This window comes from Mastigoproctus giganteus, chromosome 10 (genome assembly GCF_048544385.1).
Source record: "Mastigoproctus giganteus isolate SK-2022 chromosome 10, ASM4854438v1, whole genome shotgun sequence".
Taxonomy (NCBI): Eukaryota; Metazoa; Arthropoda; class Arachnida; order Uropygi; family Thelyphonidae; genus Mastigoproctus; species Mastigoproctus giganteus.
Genome location: NC_143584.1, coordinates 176,483,619 through 176,497,468, shown reverse-complemented (window position 1 = coordinate 176,497,468; position 13,850 = coordinate 176,483,619). Strand labels below are relative to the sequence as shown.

Here is a 13,850-nt window from a genome sequence, read left to right as displayed (position 1 = left end):
CGACCACAGAACACACGCACAGTGTACAGATATATTATATAAAGTGCAATCTGGACTTAGTCGCCGATGCTCCTAATACCCTACCACAACAACAACAGCTGTTCTCAGTGTATCTTCTAGTCAACGAAAGGATGTGCGTTGTTTACAAAAGTCTGCGCGGTAGCACAGTAGTATCGTCACCGTCCTCCCCACACGCGTGGAAAATGCCCTAGTTCGAATCCTGTTGATGACGCGAGGAACTTTAGTGGGTTTTTTTTCACTCTGTGGCTCAGTTAGTCAACCTCAAGAGTAGGTGGTTTTTCGTCCAGCAAAACAGGCAAATCGACCAGAGAACACAAACTTTACAGATTAAATAAATATATGGGTAGATGTAATCATTTATGGAGCACCCTAATACCATAATTGTTTTATTTCGTTGTTTACAAAATTTACTTTATAACTAATGTACCGCATTTGATGAATGGTAGCCTTAGTCTCCTTGAGTAATAGCTGTTTGTAATTATCTTTTTGTAAAAGACTATTTTAACACTAAAATACTCTTTTATTACATTTCTACCTGATGGGAGAAACTGGGTGTTTAGAGTAATTATTCACTGACGAGTCTTGTCGTTTGTAAAAATTACTAGGCAACTGACTGCTGAATTTATCAAAGCGAATATACAGCTATTTTTTAGCTATTTTCTCCTCTTATAAATAAGGATGTGCAGTATATATGAGTTCCAGAAACGGTTTTCGTTGCGAATTTGTGCTGGATCGACGCGGAAGTTTTTTGTGTAACTATTTTAATTTTTTTATTCCACACCTTCCAATCACGGATGAATTTTTAGTAAGAGGAACAAAAAATAAGTTGGATTCTACCTAGAGAACAGAAAATTCTGAGAAAAGAAGCGAAGACGAAGATATATAACAGTCCAAGTGGCTAGTGAAATCATGACAATTCACTAAGTTCGACTACGAGCAAATCAGTTCTAGATAAGAACCAAAAACCGACGACATTATCAAAATGAATATTTGAAATATAACTTCCATTATGGTGGTGATGAGCAGAATCAAATTCCTGTGTGTTTAATAACTGTATGAAACCTTCTCTTTTTATGAGACATTTTGAAACAAACCATCGAGACTTCAATGCTAAGTTTATTGCATATTTCGAAGGGAAAAAGACGTATTAAATAAAAAAAGACTTCGTTGGGGAAATCTATATTTGTAAGTTGTAAAAAAGAATTATTATAAGGCTAACTCATTGTTCGTCAAGAATGAAAAAGACCTGGGGGTAATTGTGCAATCAGATATGAAGTGCTCAGAGCAGTGCAGCCGGACTGCCAGAGCAGGTCATGGAGTCTTGTCAATGATATATATGAATTTTGATAGCAGAGACAAGGAGGTTATTATCCCCTTTTATAAGGCAGTGGTCGGGCCACACCTTGAGTACTGCGTACTGGACTGGAGGTCTCATTTTAGGAAGAGTGTAGAGTTGCTAGAACGAGTACGAAGAAGGGAAACATGATTGGTGATGGGAACAAAAGGGTGCTCTTACCAAGAAAGACTTAAGTTCTGCAAGTTGCAGCATCTGGAGACTAGGCAACTACGAGGTGATCTGATTGAGGTGTATAAGGCCTTGAATGGTTGGAGTAGGCTCAATGCTGATGCGATTCTTCCGCTTGCTCAGATTACGAACCTGAGGAGGCATAGATTGAAATTGAGGAAAGACAGGTGCAAAATAGATGTGTAGAAGTTTGCCTTTAGCTAGCTGGTAGTTGATTGCTGGAAAAGACTTCCATCTGTTTTGGTGGAAGTTGATAGCTTAAATAAATTTAAGGCTAAACTAGACAAACATTTGTAGTAACCAGATGGGTAAAATGGGAAGGTTTGTTTTTTTTTTTGTTTTACGGCGATGCTACATCAGCTTGCTTTCTTGCATCATATGCCTCAACTAATGCTAATGCTAATATACTTTTACCATTTGTGACGATTTATTTATGTGAACATCGGTTTGCCAAATATTGTGACATAAAATAAAAAAAAAAAAGAGTAACAGACTTAACGCTTCAGCAGATATTCGTTGTCAGTTATCAGAGGCCGACCGGGCTAGCCGAGTGGGTAAAGTACCTGCCCGGCAACCCAAAGGTCGCGGGTTCGATTCCCGCCTCGGGCTTGGATCAAAGTACTGCAAAAACCTTGGGAGGTGCAATATGGCCACAGAAGCCGATGCGCCAACAACTACCAAATCAAAAATCAATCAATCAGTTATCAGAAAATTCTATGAAAATCTGTCGGAGTAGGTCTCTCATTAGATTCGCTGAGTAAGTCTATTTTTTATTTTGGAATCTTAATAATACTTACATTTTTTTAATTTAAAACTTCAAGAGTAGTGATTATTTTTAGTTCCACTATAATACAGTAGACACATGCAAAAAAACCAAAAACGCCCCTTTCTTAGCATTCTATGCCTACGATAATATTAAGGGGTACTTGAGGACCTTGCCGAACTTCCAGGGGACCGCGGTCAAAAAGTTTGAGAACCATTGCCTAGACTTTTATTATTATTATTAGCCATATGGTGTACCAGCCAAAAAAAAAATAATAAAATAAAATAAAAATTATGAATTACCTCCGAGAGAGAGAGAGAGAGAGAGAGAGAGAGAGAGAGAGAGTAGAACGGAATCACCAAGAAAGAGAAGAATGATGATATCCAGCTCGGGAACCCCTGGGTGTGCTAAGCCCATACTCACTAGATATGAGCCCCTTACTAAGAATAAATATTTCACAATCTTTAGTGTCCACTTCATAGACTGGCGTATCTTATTTTATTACCAAATGTTTTAGTTACTACGTGTTCATTACTTTATTTATTGGCCAATGTTTGACTAATAATATTTTAAGATGGCAATAAAAATAAATAAATATCTATTTATTTGAATATAGTTATATAAAATTAAATACTGTAATAATTAAAGGGGATGCAATATAATAATAATTATAGGGGACGCAATTTAAGAACGGTGGCGCATTGTAGCTTATTTACTGTTTGAATTGAAAGTAAATGTTAAAGATTTTATTTGTAACCTTTTGGAGTTACCACAATTTAAACAAAAAGGTGGTGTTATAAGAATACTTTAATTAAAAGTTTCTTATATGATCTTAATTTTGAGAGAAATTAAATATATGGGGCAGAGGTAAGAACTACGGACATATGTGCAGCTCGTTTTTTTTTTTTTTTTTTAAATTATTCCTCCAGCCGTGGTTGTTTAGTTAGTCAACGTTATTTCATTGTTTGGTTGTCAACGTTTTCTGATTGTTTAGTTTCCAACTTTAAATTATTTTATAAATGCATTCGTCGCTATGATTTTCCGCCGTCGCGTAAACTCTGTTGGATTACGCAAGACTTAGAATCTATTTTTGAAAAACATGTACGGGACAAGGTGTAAAATAACGACACGTGTCGGCGCATAGTTTTCGCAAGGTTGTTTTTACGTAAAAATCACATAAAAGTAGAATATTTGGTATCATTATGGGAAAAAAATATTAGGTATACTTAAAAATTAAAGTTTCAAAACAATCCACTTCCCCGTTATACTCCAGAACATGGTGCACCTTCAGCCTGCCATGGTCTTGGGGTGTTTATTCCCCCCCTCCCGCTGTTTTAAAATAGGAAAACGCGTTCCCGATTTTAAAACAGCGGCAAGGGTGGGATAAACACCCTAACTAACGATAACCATAGCAGGTTGGGCACGTGATTTTCAAAGGGGCACCGTGTTCTGGAGTTTTACCCCAGCTTTTCATTTCATGCATGATTACCTCTTATGTTTGTTTTCCCAGGCCCGGCCACAAGCATGTTCAACCGATTCTCTCGAACAGGGCCTCATGCCCAAACGGTGTAAATAATAATATCATCTGCGGCTTTTCCGCATTACCATCAACAAGCTTATCGCTGCCTTAATGTCTAGTTACCCACATTATTATCGTCACTCCAGGAGCTGTAAAATGTGAAAATTTGAATATTGTAAAGTTTGAAAAAAATAAAAAGTCACTATTACAAAAATGCCCTATATAAATTTTTCACAGGATCCCAGGGCCCTGCAAGTAATTCTTGAACAGGGCCCCACAAATTTTGAAACTGGTCCTGTGTGTTCCATCATACACAGTGTACCAATTAAATAAGAAACTAATGCTACTCCAAAAAAAAAAAAAAAAAAGAATAACACTAATGGGAAAGTATGGTTATATATTTTCGAAGTAATCACCTCTGATGTGTACACACTGTTTATATCTTTTATACAAATTTTGAAAACACTTCTGGTACCTCTTTCAGCTGGTCGGTCACTGCAGCCTGGATGGCCTCTATTGTCCCATATCACGTTCCTTTCATTGCTGTTTTCATTTTGGGGAACAAAAAGTAATCTGTGGGAGCCAAATCTGGTGATAATGGGGGGTGTTCGATGACTTGAATCGATTTTTTTTCCAAAAATTGCTTGACGGCAGATATGTTGATGGTAATATGTTGAAATATGTTGACGGCAGAATGTGTGGGTGCATTGCTTGAAACTCAATGATTGCGGTACAAAATGGGAACAAATTTTTCTCTTACCCAAATCTTTTAGAATTTCTCATACAGATTCCTTATTGCTACTGATCATCTCAGCAAGCAACCTTGTTGAAATTGATCTGTCTTCAGTCACAATTTTTCTAACCTCTGTGACAATCTGTAGTGTTCAAACAGAGATTGTTCTTTCCATGAAAATAAGATTAGCATTAGTAGAGGCATTTGATGCAAGAAAGCAAGCTTATGCAGCATCAGCCAAAAAAAAAAAAATAAAATAAAATAAATAAATAATAACCACTTCCACTTCACCCCTCTGTTCGTTCGAAATACCTGTCCAGCTGAGCCTTAAACTTATTTAGGCTATCAACTTCCATGACAAGGGATGGAAGTCTGTTCCACCAACCAACCACCCGCTGGCTAAAGGCAAATTTCCTCACATCTATCCTACATCTGTCTTTCCTCAATTTGAATTTATGCCCTCTCAGGTGATTATTCTGAGCAAGAGGAAGAATCCCATCAGCATTGAGCATGCTCAAACCATTCAAGGCTTTATACACCTCTATCAGATCACCTCGCTGGTGCCTAGTCTCCAGACACTGTAATTTGCAACACTTAAGCCTTTCTTCGTAAGAGCACCCCTTTGTTCCATTCACCAATCTTGTTGTCCTTCTCTGTACTCGTTCCAGCATCTCTACATCCTTCTTGAAATGAGGCCTCCAGACCTGTATACAGTACTCTAGGTGTGGCCTGACCATTGCCTTATACATGGGAATAATAACCTCCTTATCCCTGCTAGCAAAATTCCTATATATCATTGACAATACACCATGAGCTACTCTTGCAGCCCGTCTGCACTGCTCAGAAAACTTCATATCTGCCTGCACAACCACCCCCAGGTCCCTTTCATTCTCTACCACTGTCAGTGTAGTACCACAGAGTTGATACGTTGTTCTGGGGTTGCTGTTTCCCATATGTAGTACTTTACATTTGTCAATGTTAAACTTCATTTGCCACCTCTCAGCCCATCTGCTCAACCTTTCCAGATCCTGTTGCAGTAGCATAGTGTCAGTAGTGTCCTTGACAACCCTCGTATCGTCTGCAAACTTGGACATTAAGCTTGATATACCATCATCAATATCATTTATAAATACAGAAAACAATAATGGACCCAATACTGAACCCTGAGGGACTCCACTAATAACATTAGTCCACGATGAGCAGTGTCCATTGATTACCACTCTCTGCCTTCTCCCCCTCAACCACCCCTTTATCCATAGCAGCAATTTGCCTCCAATGCCACACTGCTCCAATTTGTGCAGCAGTCTTCCATGTGCAACAGTATCAAAAGCCTTTCTAAGATCCAAGTATATAATATCAAAGTTATTCCCTGCATCCAGTTCTTTTGTGACTGCATCATAGTATCCAATCAAATTGGTCAGGCAAGACTTCCACTTAACAAAACCATGCTGTGTCTGAGCTATAACTGAAGTCTTGTCTAGATGATCCTGCAGTGCTTCTTTAACCAGTGCCTCCATTAATTTTCCAGGAACAGAAGTTAAACTAACAGGTCTATAATTACTTGTGTCGCCCTTTGATCCTCCTTTGTGAATTGGTGTCACATTTGCACATCTCCAGTCCATGGGTACTTCCCCTGAGTCCAAGGAAGCTCTCATAATTATGGCTAAGGGTTTGCTTACTTCCTTTGCTGCCTCCTTTAATACAACTGGATAGATCCCATCCACCCCAGGTGCCTTTCTTGTATTTATCTTCAACAATTTCTCCTCCACTTTACTCTCAGTTATTACAAGATTCTCTAGCTTACTGTCAGAGTTGAATACACCTCTGGCATTCCCCTCGCTGAATAACTCCTCATGTGTGAATGTGGATGCAAAATATTCATTTAGTTTGTTAGCTACCTGAGCAGGATCATCAACAGTTGACCCATCGATATCAAGTGGACCAATCTGATTCATCCCTTTCCTTCTAGAGTTTACATAAGTAAAGAACTCTTTGCTGTTTTTCTTTGCATCCCTTGCCAAAGATTTCTCGTAATCTGCCTTCGCCTGCCTAACCTCCTTTGTAACTTGGTTACAGATCAACTTGTATCTATCATAGGCTTCTGTGTCACATGTTAATTTGTATGTATCCCATGCATTTTTCTTCTCTGCCATATGTCTCATTAGTTCATCTGACATCCACTTAGGCCTAAACCTTGAACAATATTTCTTATTTGGTATGTAAAGCTTAGTAGCTTCCAAGATAAGTTCTTTGAATGCTTCCCATTTTGAATTTGCTGTTGGTAATGTCATCAGTTGGTCCCACTGTATAGAATTTAAATAGTCTCAGTCCATCGTAGTCCCCTTTACGAAAGCAATAACCCTTCCCTTTACCCCTAATGGTAGTTACCTCTTTGAGTAAATCCCACTTCAGCACACTGTGATCACTGCCATCTAGTGGTTCATTTACCTGCAGATTCTTAATGCATGAAGAATCACTACTGATAATCAAATCAAGAGTATTACTCCCTCTAGTTGCCTCCCGAACATGCTGATGTAGAAAACAATCATCCAATAAATCCACAAAAGCCTTGCTAGCGTGTGAGTGACCAGCCCCCAAATTCCAGTCAATATCTGGGAAATTAAAATCCCCCATTATAAGACTCTCTGATTTACTGGCCCACTCTATTTCCCTGTACAGTTTCTTATTATACTCATCAGAGTCATTAGGCCTATAGCACACTCCTACTCTCAATTTTGATCTCCCAATGCTTATCTCTGAATCTCTGAAATCCCCACAATATCTGCCTTTGATGTTTTGAGCAATACCTGAAATTCATCAAATTTATTTACTAAACTCCTAGCATTGGTGTACATGCAAGTATACATGCACCTGTTCTTTTTCTTAGCTACCCTAACACAACCCATGTGTTTACTTGTACCCCAATGATTCCCAGCAGTCCCTGACCTGGTCGGCCAGGTCAGGGATCGTCCTCTAATGATTCATGTCCTTTACGAAAACGATAACCTTCAAACACTCTTGGTCGAGACAAACATTCATCAGCATAAACTTTTTTTAAATCACCAAAAGTTTCCGTAGCATTTTTTCCCAAGTTACAATTAAATTTGATAATTTGCGCAATTTTCAATTTTCTGACAACATGCACAAAACTACAATTACTCTTTCTGTCATAAATCACAAACTACTGACCAGACAAGTTTCAACTTACACTAGTTGGAAAAATCACACTCTAGTGGATCTAATCCTGAACTATTTTGGCCTCTTGTGTTACTACTAAACGCAGGGTGCACGCAGTCATGTTATTTAATTGGAGCACTGTGTATGTATTTTAATATTTGTAGCATGCAAAGGAAGCACGTGGAAAATGTTTCATATTTCATTATTTATTTATTTTTCTGCATATAGATTTTTAAGTATGAATAGCTTTGAATTGAATATAAAATCAGCCAAAACTAATGAAATTATTTATCTTTTGACTGCAGTATAATTCAAAATGACTCAGGATGTGCAAAATATAGATATTCATATCGATTATCCTTGTTCATCTAAACCTAACGTACTGGATTTATTCAGTAATATGATATTGTCTTTGTGTCAGAAAACTACATAAGCAAATTTATATTCTGCTACCAAACTTTATAAAAATCCTAATATGCAACTTTTTAACAGCAGTGAACAGCATGAACAATTAGATAAACCTAGATTTGTATAAATCTTAAATGCTTATTATATGAAGTATAATGGCCAGGGGTAATTCCCTGTGGACATTTGTATACTGCTATATAACTTTTAAAGATCACCTGATTACACTGATTTTTTTTTTTTTTTTTTCTGGCAGTATGTGGGGAATGATTAGTATACTCCTAAGCAGTAGAGCTGCATTCATGGATGGGACAGAGGGAAGCTTTTGGGGGGAATCCCTCATTAAATTTTTGGGGCTATCTGAGCCCCTTGTTAAAAACCAGTTTTATAAAATTTAACAGACTATTTTCACCAGAGATAAGCTGATAAACAGGATATTTATCAGCTTATTTCTGATTAAAATAGTCTGTTATTTGGTCTCTATTTTTACCTATGCTGCTGAGATGTGGAGGATTCCAGCAGAATCCAAGCAATAGAAATGAAGGTGCTAAAGACTATGCTAGCTAAACCTGGAAGAGATAAAATTAGAAATACTGACATAAGACTGAATTTGGGAATAGAAAGTCTGAGGGAGAAGATGATTACATCATGTTTGTGATGTGATGGTTTGAACCCGAAGAGAATGACTTCAGAAATGGACAAGAAGAGGCCAAGAGGAAGATCCCTGGAAGAGATGGAGAGATAAGATTAGGGAAGATGTGGAAACAAAGGGAATTGAGTAAGAGAGAATGACAGAAGACAAGATCTGGGAAGATAGAAAAAGATGGAAGACTTTGACTCGCCTTTTTTTTTTTTTTTTTTTTTTTTTTATGAAAACTCCAAACACGAAAGGTATCAAAACCTATAGTACTTAGTACTGTGCATTGGTTGAAGGAGAAGTATGGGGGGAGGGGGATGCCGGAAACTTTTCTCTAGAGACTAAACATGGGTTTCACCACTTCAAGCCTCCAATAAGCAAAGTGGTGGTATTTCACCGGTTGATAAAAGTCATCTACCACCTCAACCTCAGGTTGGAACAGTGAGGAAGATGATGACAATTTTAACCCAAGAGTACCTTTAGCTGAAATTCTTCTCAAGCAAGCCCTCATTAACAAATTGTGATTTTGTTGCATGCCTGTCTTGTGGAAATCTAAATGTGAGTGAATGGATGAACCTTGACATTGTTCTGTAAACCATGAATTAACAATGACATTGTTCTCTGAACATTGAAGGCTAAAGTAGTAATAAAACCATGCTGAATTCTTCATAATTCACACAGGCTGCGCTACCACTGCAGTAAAAAAAAAATTAAAGTAAAATAAAAGGAAATGTACATACAATTTGTTCTTTCACAATATGGTCAAATATCTTGGCCAAATCTCTGAAAGAGTGTGATATTATCATATATAATCCAGATATTATCTTATATAAATTTTCTACATAATTGAAACTCGAGATAATCTGAAAAACAGAAGAATAACTTGTAAATGTGACAAAATCATAAAGTTATATTCATACATTTGACACATACATATTCATATTTAAACATAACACTATACCATTTTGAAAAGAATACCATTGGAAACTTTGGCAAGCACAATTAATTTTTCCTTATTTTTTAACATGTAACCCATGTAACAAAAACTTATGCAGTAAAGTCTGTTTGTATTGATCACTTGAAATAAGCAAAAACAAGTATTTTAGAAATATTTAGACTTGATAACTGAATTATGTCAATGAATCTGTAATGTTAATATATTAATCCAATATCTAGGAATTTTGGTGAAAACAAATTTATGACACTTGCCTGTACAAAACAATATGTGGATCTTTATGACACTCTCATATACACAAATATATGTGGATCTTCATGCTCTTAATATATCTTTAACAAAAAAATACAGAAAGTCAGAGAGCACTTGCCTTTTTGGGGATATTTTTTAATTTAGCAACCATTTTTAGTTCATTCTTTAATTCATTTCCCACTGTTCAAATCATGTTTTGGAATAATTCAATCAAGTTTTGTATGTGGTTTCATACAGGTGAATGTTGTAAAGAAATAAGGTTTCACCAAACATCTTAGATATTGAAGATTGTTAGAATAAAGGGAGGGACATCTGGAACACCCTGTACAACAGACAGTGAATACTAGCATCACTTAGTGCACTATGGCCATAATTGCCGACGCACATAATAAATCCCTAAACCAACAACAACAATTTTCTCTGCATACATGTAGTATAGAGTGTCCACAAATTTCTTTTACAAAATGATAATATTGTGTGAATAGGATACATGATACAAACCTGAAATAACTTCCAAATGATAGAGGATATCTTCGACTTTTTTAGTCACCAAATTGAAAATGTGCACTCCGCATTAGATGGCAGCAGAATTGCAAAACTGGAACCATGGGGGAATTTACCAACCCCAAGAAGGTTCGCGTCATACTTTGGTTCATCAAACTGCAGTCTGCAGTAGACCTACAATTCTGCAATGGTACATAGAATTCATAAAGGGCTGTTTGTGCAGTCATTCTGGTTGAGATGGTGACCAAATAACAGTCAGTGGGGGCACAATGGAGCTAGTTTTTAGGAAGTTTTATATGAAGCCCAGTGAAATCCATAGAACATGCCAGCCATGAGTTTAATGTCAAGGTCAACGGAGTATAGCATTGCTGTCTGAGGATGAAACCCTACAAGTTACAGCTTGAACAGGAGTTGTTGATAGACGAAAAAACTAAGGGGATGGAATTTTGTTTGGAAATGTTCAACTTATGGAAGACAGTGACAATTTCTGGGAACAAGTCATCTTTAGCAACTAATTCACTTTTCACATCAGTGTGGAAAGTAAACAAGCAAAATATGAATGTGGGGCATAGAAAAGCTGTAGGCAATTTTGGAATGCCAGTGCAAGAGTCAAAAGATAACTGCCTTTTGCATAATGAATTGTTGCAAAGTGCATGGACCTTTTTTCTTTGAAGAGGCTACCATTACAGGCATTGCATATCTGGACATGTTAGAATTTCCTTGTGCCTCAGCTGCACGATTACAATGATGGCAATTTAGTTTTTAAGCCTGACGTAGCCCAGTGGTCAGGAGCGAGAGTGCATAACACGCGTTCCTTGAGTGGACCGGGGTTCAAACCCGTGACTACTAAATACGATAAATATTTGTAGTGACGATTTATTGTAAACTCTACTGACTTGGTTGTCGTGCCGGAGTATAAACAGAAAAAAAAAATATTCTAATCATTCAGACTCTTAACCCCTGGCTTTTAGCCGTGAAGGGTATTTGTGTACGGCATGTGCGTTTGTATGCAATAAAGAGTTCTTCTTCTTCTTCTTCTTCTTTTTCAACAAGATAGAACTCTGCCACATTACTACATATAAGTGCATACACAGTTCTTGGGAAGTGGATTGGAAGAGGACTGATCTGACTCCTTTAGATTTTACCTCCTTGGGATCCATGAAAGACCAGGTGTGTGTATATTTCACCTATGCCAGGAAGTACAGTGGAAGTAATGCATTTGTGAGGCATTTCACTACATTGACATGGATATGTTGTGCTGAATATGGGAGGAATTGGATTATGGGTGGGACAGCTGCAGAATAACTAAAGTTGTCCACATCGTACACCTCTAATTAAAACTTGAAGATGTTCTCTATCACATGGACATGGTTTCAGGTTTGTATCGTGTACCTTATTCACACAATGCTTCAGTTTTGTAAAGAAAGTTTGTTGATACCGTGTATTACGTAGTGTATGAAATCAGCAAGTACATTATTGTACTTTCACAGTGTGTAGTCTGATTTTTTTTAACCTTTTGAAAACTTGCAGATTTATCAGTGCATTAATAAAGAACAGTATACACTGAGTGATCACTGAATTATGACCACCCCTATGAAAACTGAATGCGACCCGTTGACCATGTGAGGTATGAGAGTGCGGAGTTAGTCGACCTACGTAGCATAAATAAGGTGTCAGTGGTTCAGTAGGTAGTAAAATTCCGAGCATGATGGATAAAAGGAAGGATTTATTGGACTTTGATAAAGGACAGATTGTGGGTGTTCAACGAGCTGATGCCTCGATTTCCCAAACGGCTGAACTGGTGGGGTGTTCGAGAGTCGCTGTAGTTAAAGTGTACCAGGACTGGCGTCAAAATGGTGAAACAACGACCCGACAGCAAAACTGCAAAGGTCAGTGAAAGGTTGATGTTAGAGGTGAGTGCCGGGTCCGACAACTCGTACAGGCAAACAGGCACAGCACTGTTGAAGAGTTGACTACCCGGTACAACATGGGCCAACCTGGAACAATATCTGGCCTGACCATGTGTCACACGTAAGGGCAATATCAGCAGACAACCCCTACAGCATCCTCTCGTAATCAAGGTTCATTGGCATAAAAGATTTGCCTGGTGCAAAGAACATGCAAGTTGGACGTTAGAAGACTGGAAGAAGGTGTGCTGGTCGGATGAGTCATATTATTTACTCCACACTGTGGATGGTCGTGTACGGATTTGGCGTCAACAATATGAGGCTCTTCATCCATCATGCATGGTATCAAAAGTGCAGGGCGGTGGAGGTAGTTGTATGGTGTGGGGGATGTTTCACTGGCAGGAACTTGGACCCCTGGTGCATGTGGAACAACGTGTCAGTAGTCTCTGCTATCATCAACTTCTTGCTGACTGTGTACACCCCACTATGTTTCACTTTTTTCCAAATGCCGATGGTGTCTTCCAAGATGACAATGCACTGAGCCATCGGGCACTTGTTCTGCAGGAATGGTTTGAGGAACACAGTTCTGACTTCCAGCATATCGATTGGCCTCCGAACTCCCTCCGATATCAATCCCATAGGGCACTTGTGGGACACTATGGAAAGGATATCAGGCATCTGGATACACCAGTCACCTCCATACCTGCATTGCTGACCGCATTACACATAGCTTGGTTGGCCATACCTCTTAAATGCTTCCAACATCTTGTTGAATCAATGCCATGTCAGATAGCTGCTGTACTGCGGACAAAAGGAGGACCTACAAAGTATTAGGTAGGTGGTCATAATTCAGTGATCACTCAGTGTATGTAATATGCAAGTTGAACTTTTTGAAATAAATTAATAAATTGAAGCACAACAAATTCCTATATTTAAAAATATATTGTTTGCACATTTTTCAATGTTCAATATAGCTATGTATTTCCCAAGTGATGCCACATAGAAAGTTAGACTGTAGCAGTTCCACTATTGAATTTCAATTCAATAATACTAATCATAAAATATTTAAGGTCATTATGATGAAGAAGTGTTAACAATCATAAGAATTTTATGATTAATATTACCTTCTAAAATTTCAATAAATTCATTCCTGTAAAATTTATTAATGGTTCTACTTTGGTGGTTTAACAGTTATACGGAAACTATTCTTTTTCTATTATTATTTTTCTACCTTTTATCATTTGTTTGCTCTTGGTTAATAGTGTGACTGTAAGTTTAAATTTTGAATTCTTAACCTAGCTTTATGCTAACTTTATGTTACCATATTAAATAAATAACATATTTCTTAAGGTGGCTAATGCCAGAAGAGTCTGCACATATTCATTGTTACTCCATACCAGAGCTTCCTAAATAAACAGGTTTATCAAAACTTACCTATGGGTACACATTCTT

The 13,850-nt window shown here is 37.6% G+C and overlaps 1 protein-coding gene across 1 annotated transcript in view; it reads left to right on the top strand.

Annotated features, from left to right (window-relative positions):
• The first annotated feature begins 3,082 nt into the window (after positions 1-3,082).
• LOC150079551 (S1 RNA-binding domain-containing protein 1) overlaps positions 3,083-13,850 on the top strand; it is a 190,264-nt gene continuing 179,496 nt past the window's right edge. The window contains exon 1 of the mRNA XM_090383104.1: positions 3,083-3,176. The gene's annotated coding sequence lies outside the window, so the exon portion shown is untranslated. The remainder of the gene's footprint in view (positions 3,177-13,850) is intronic.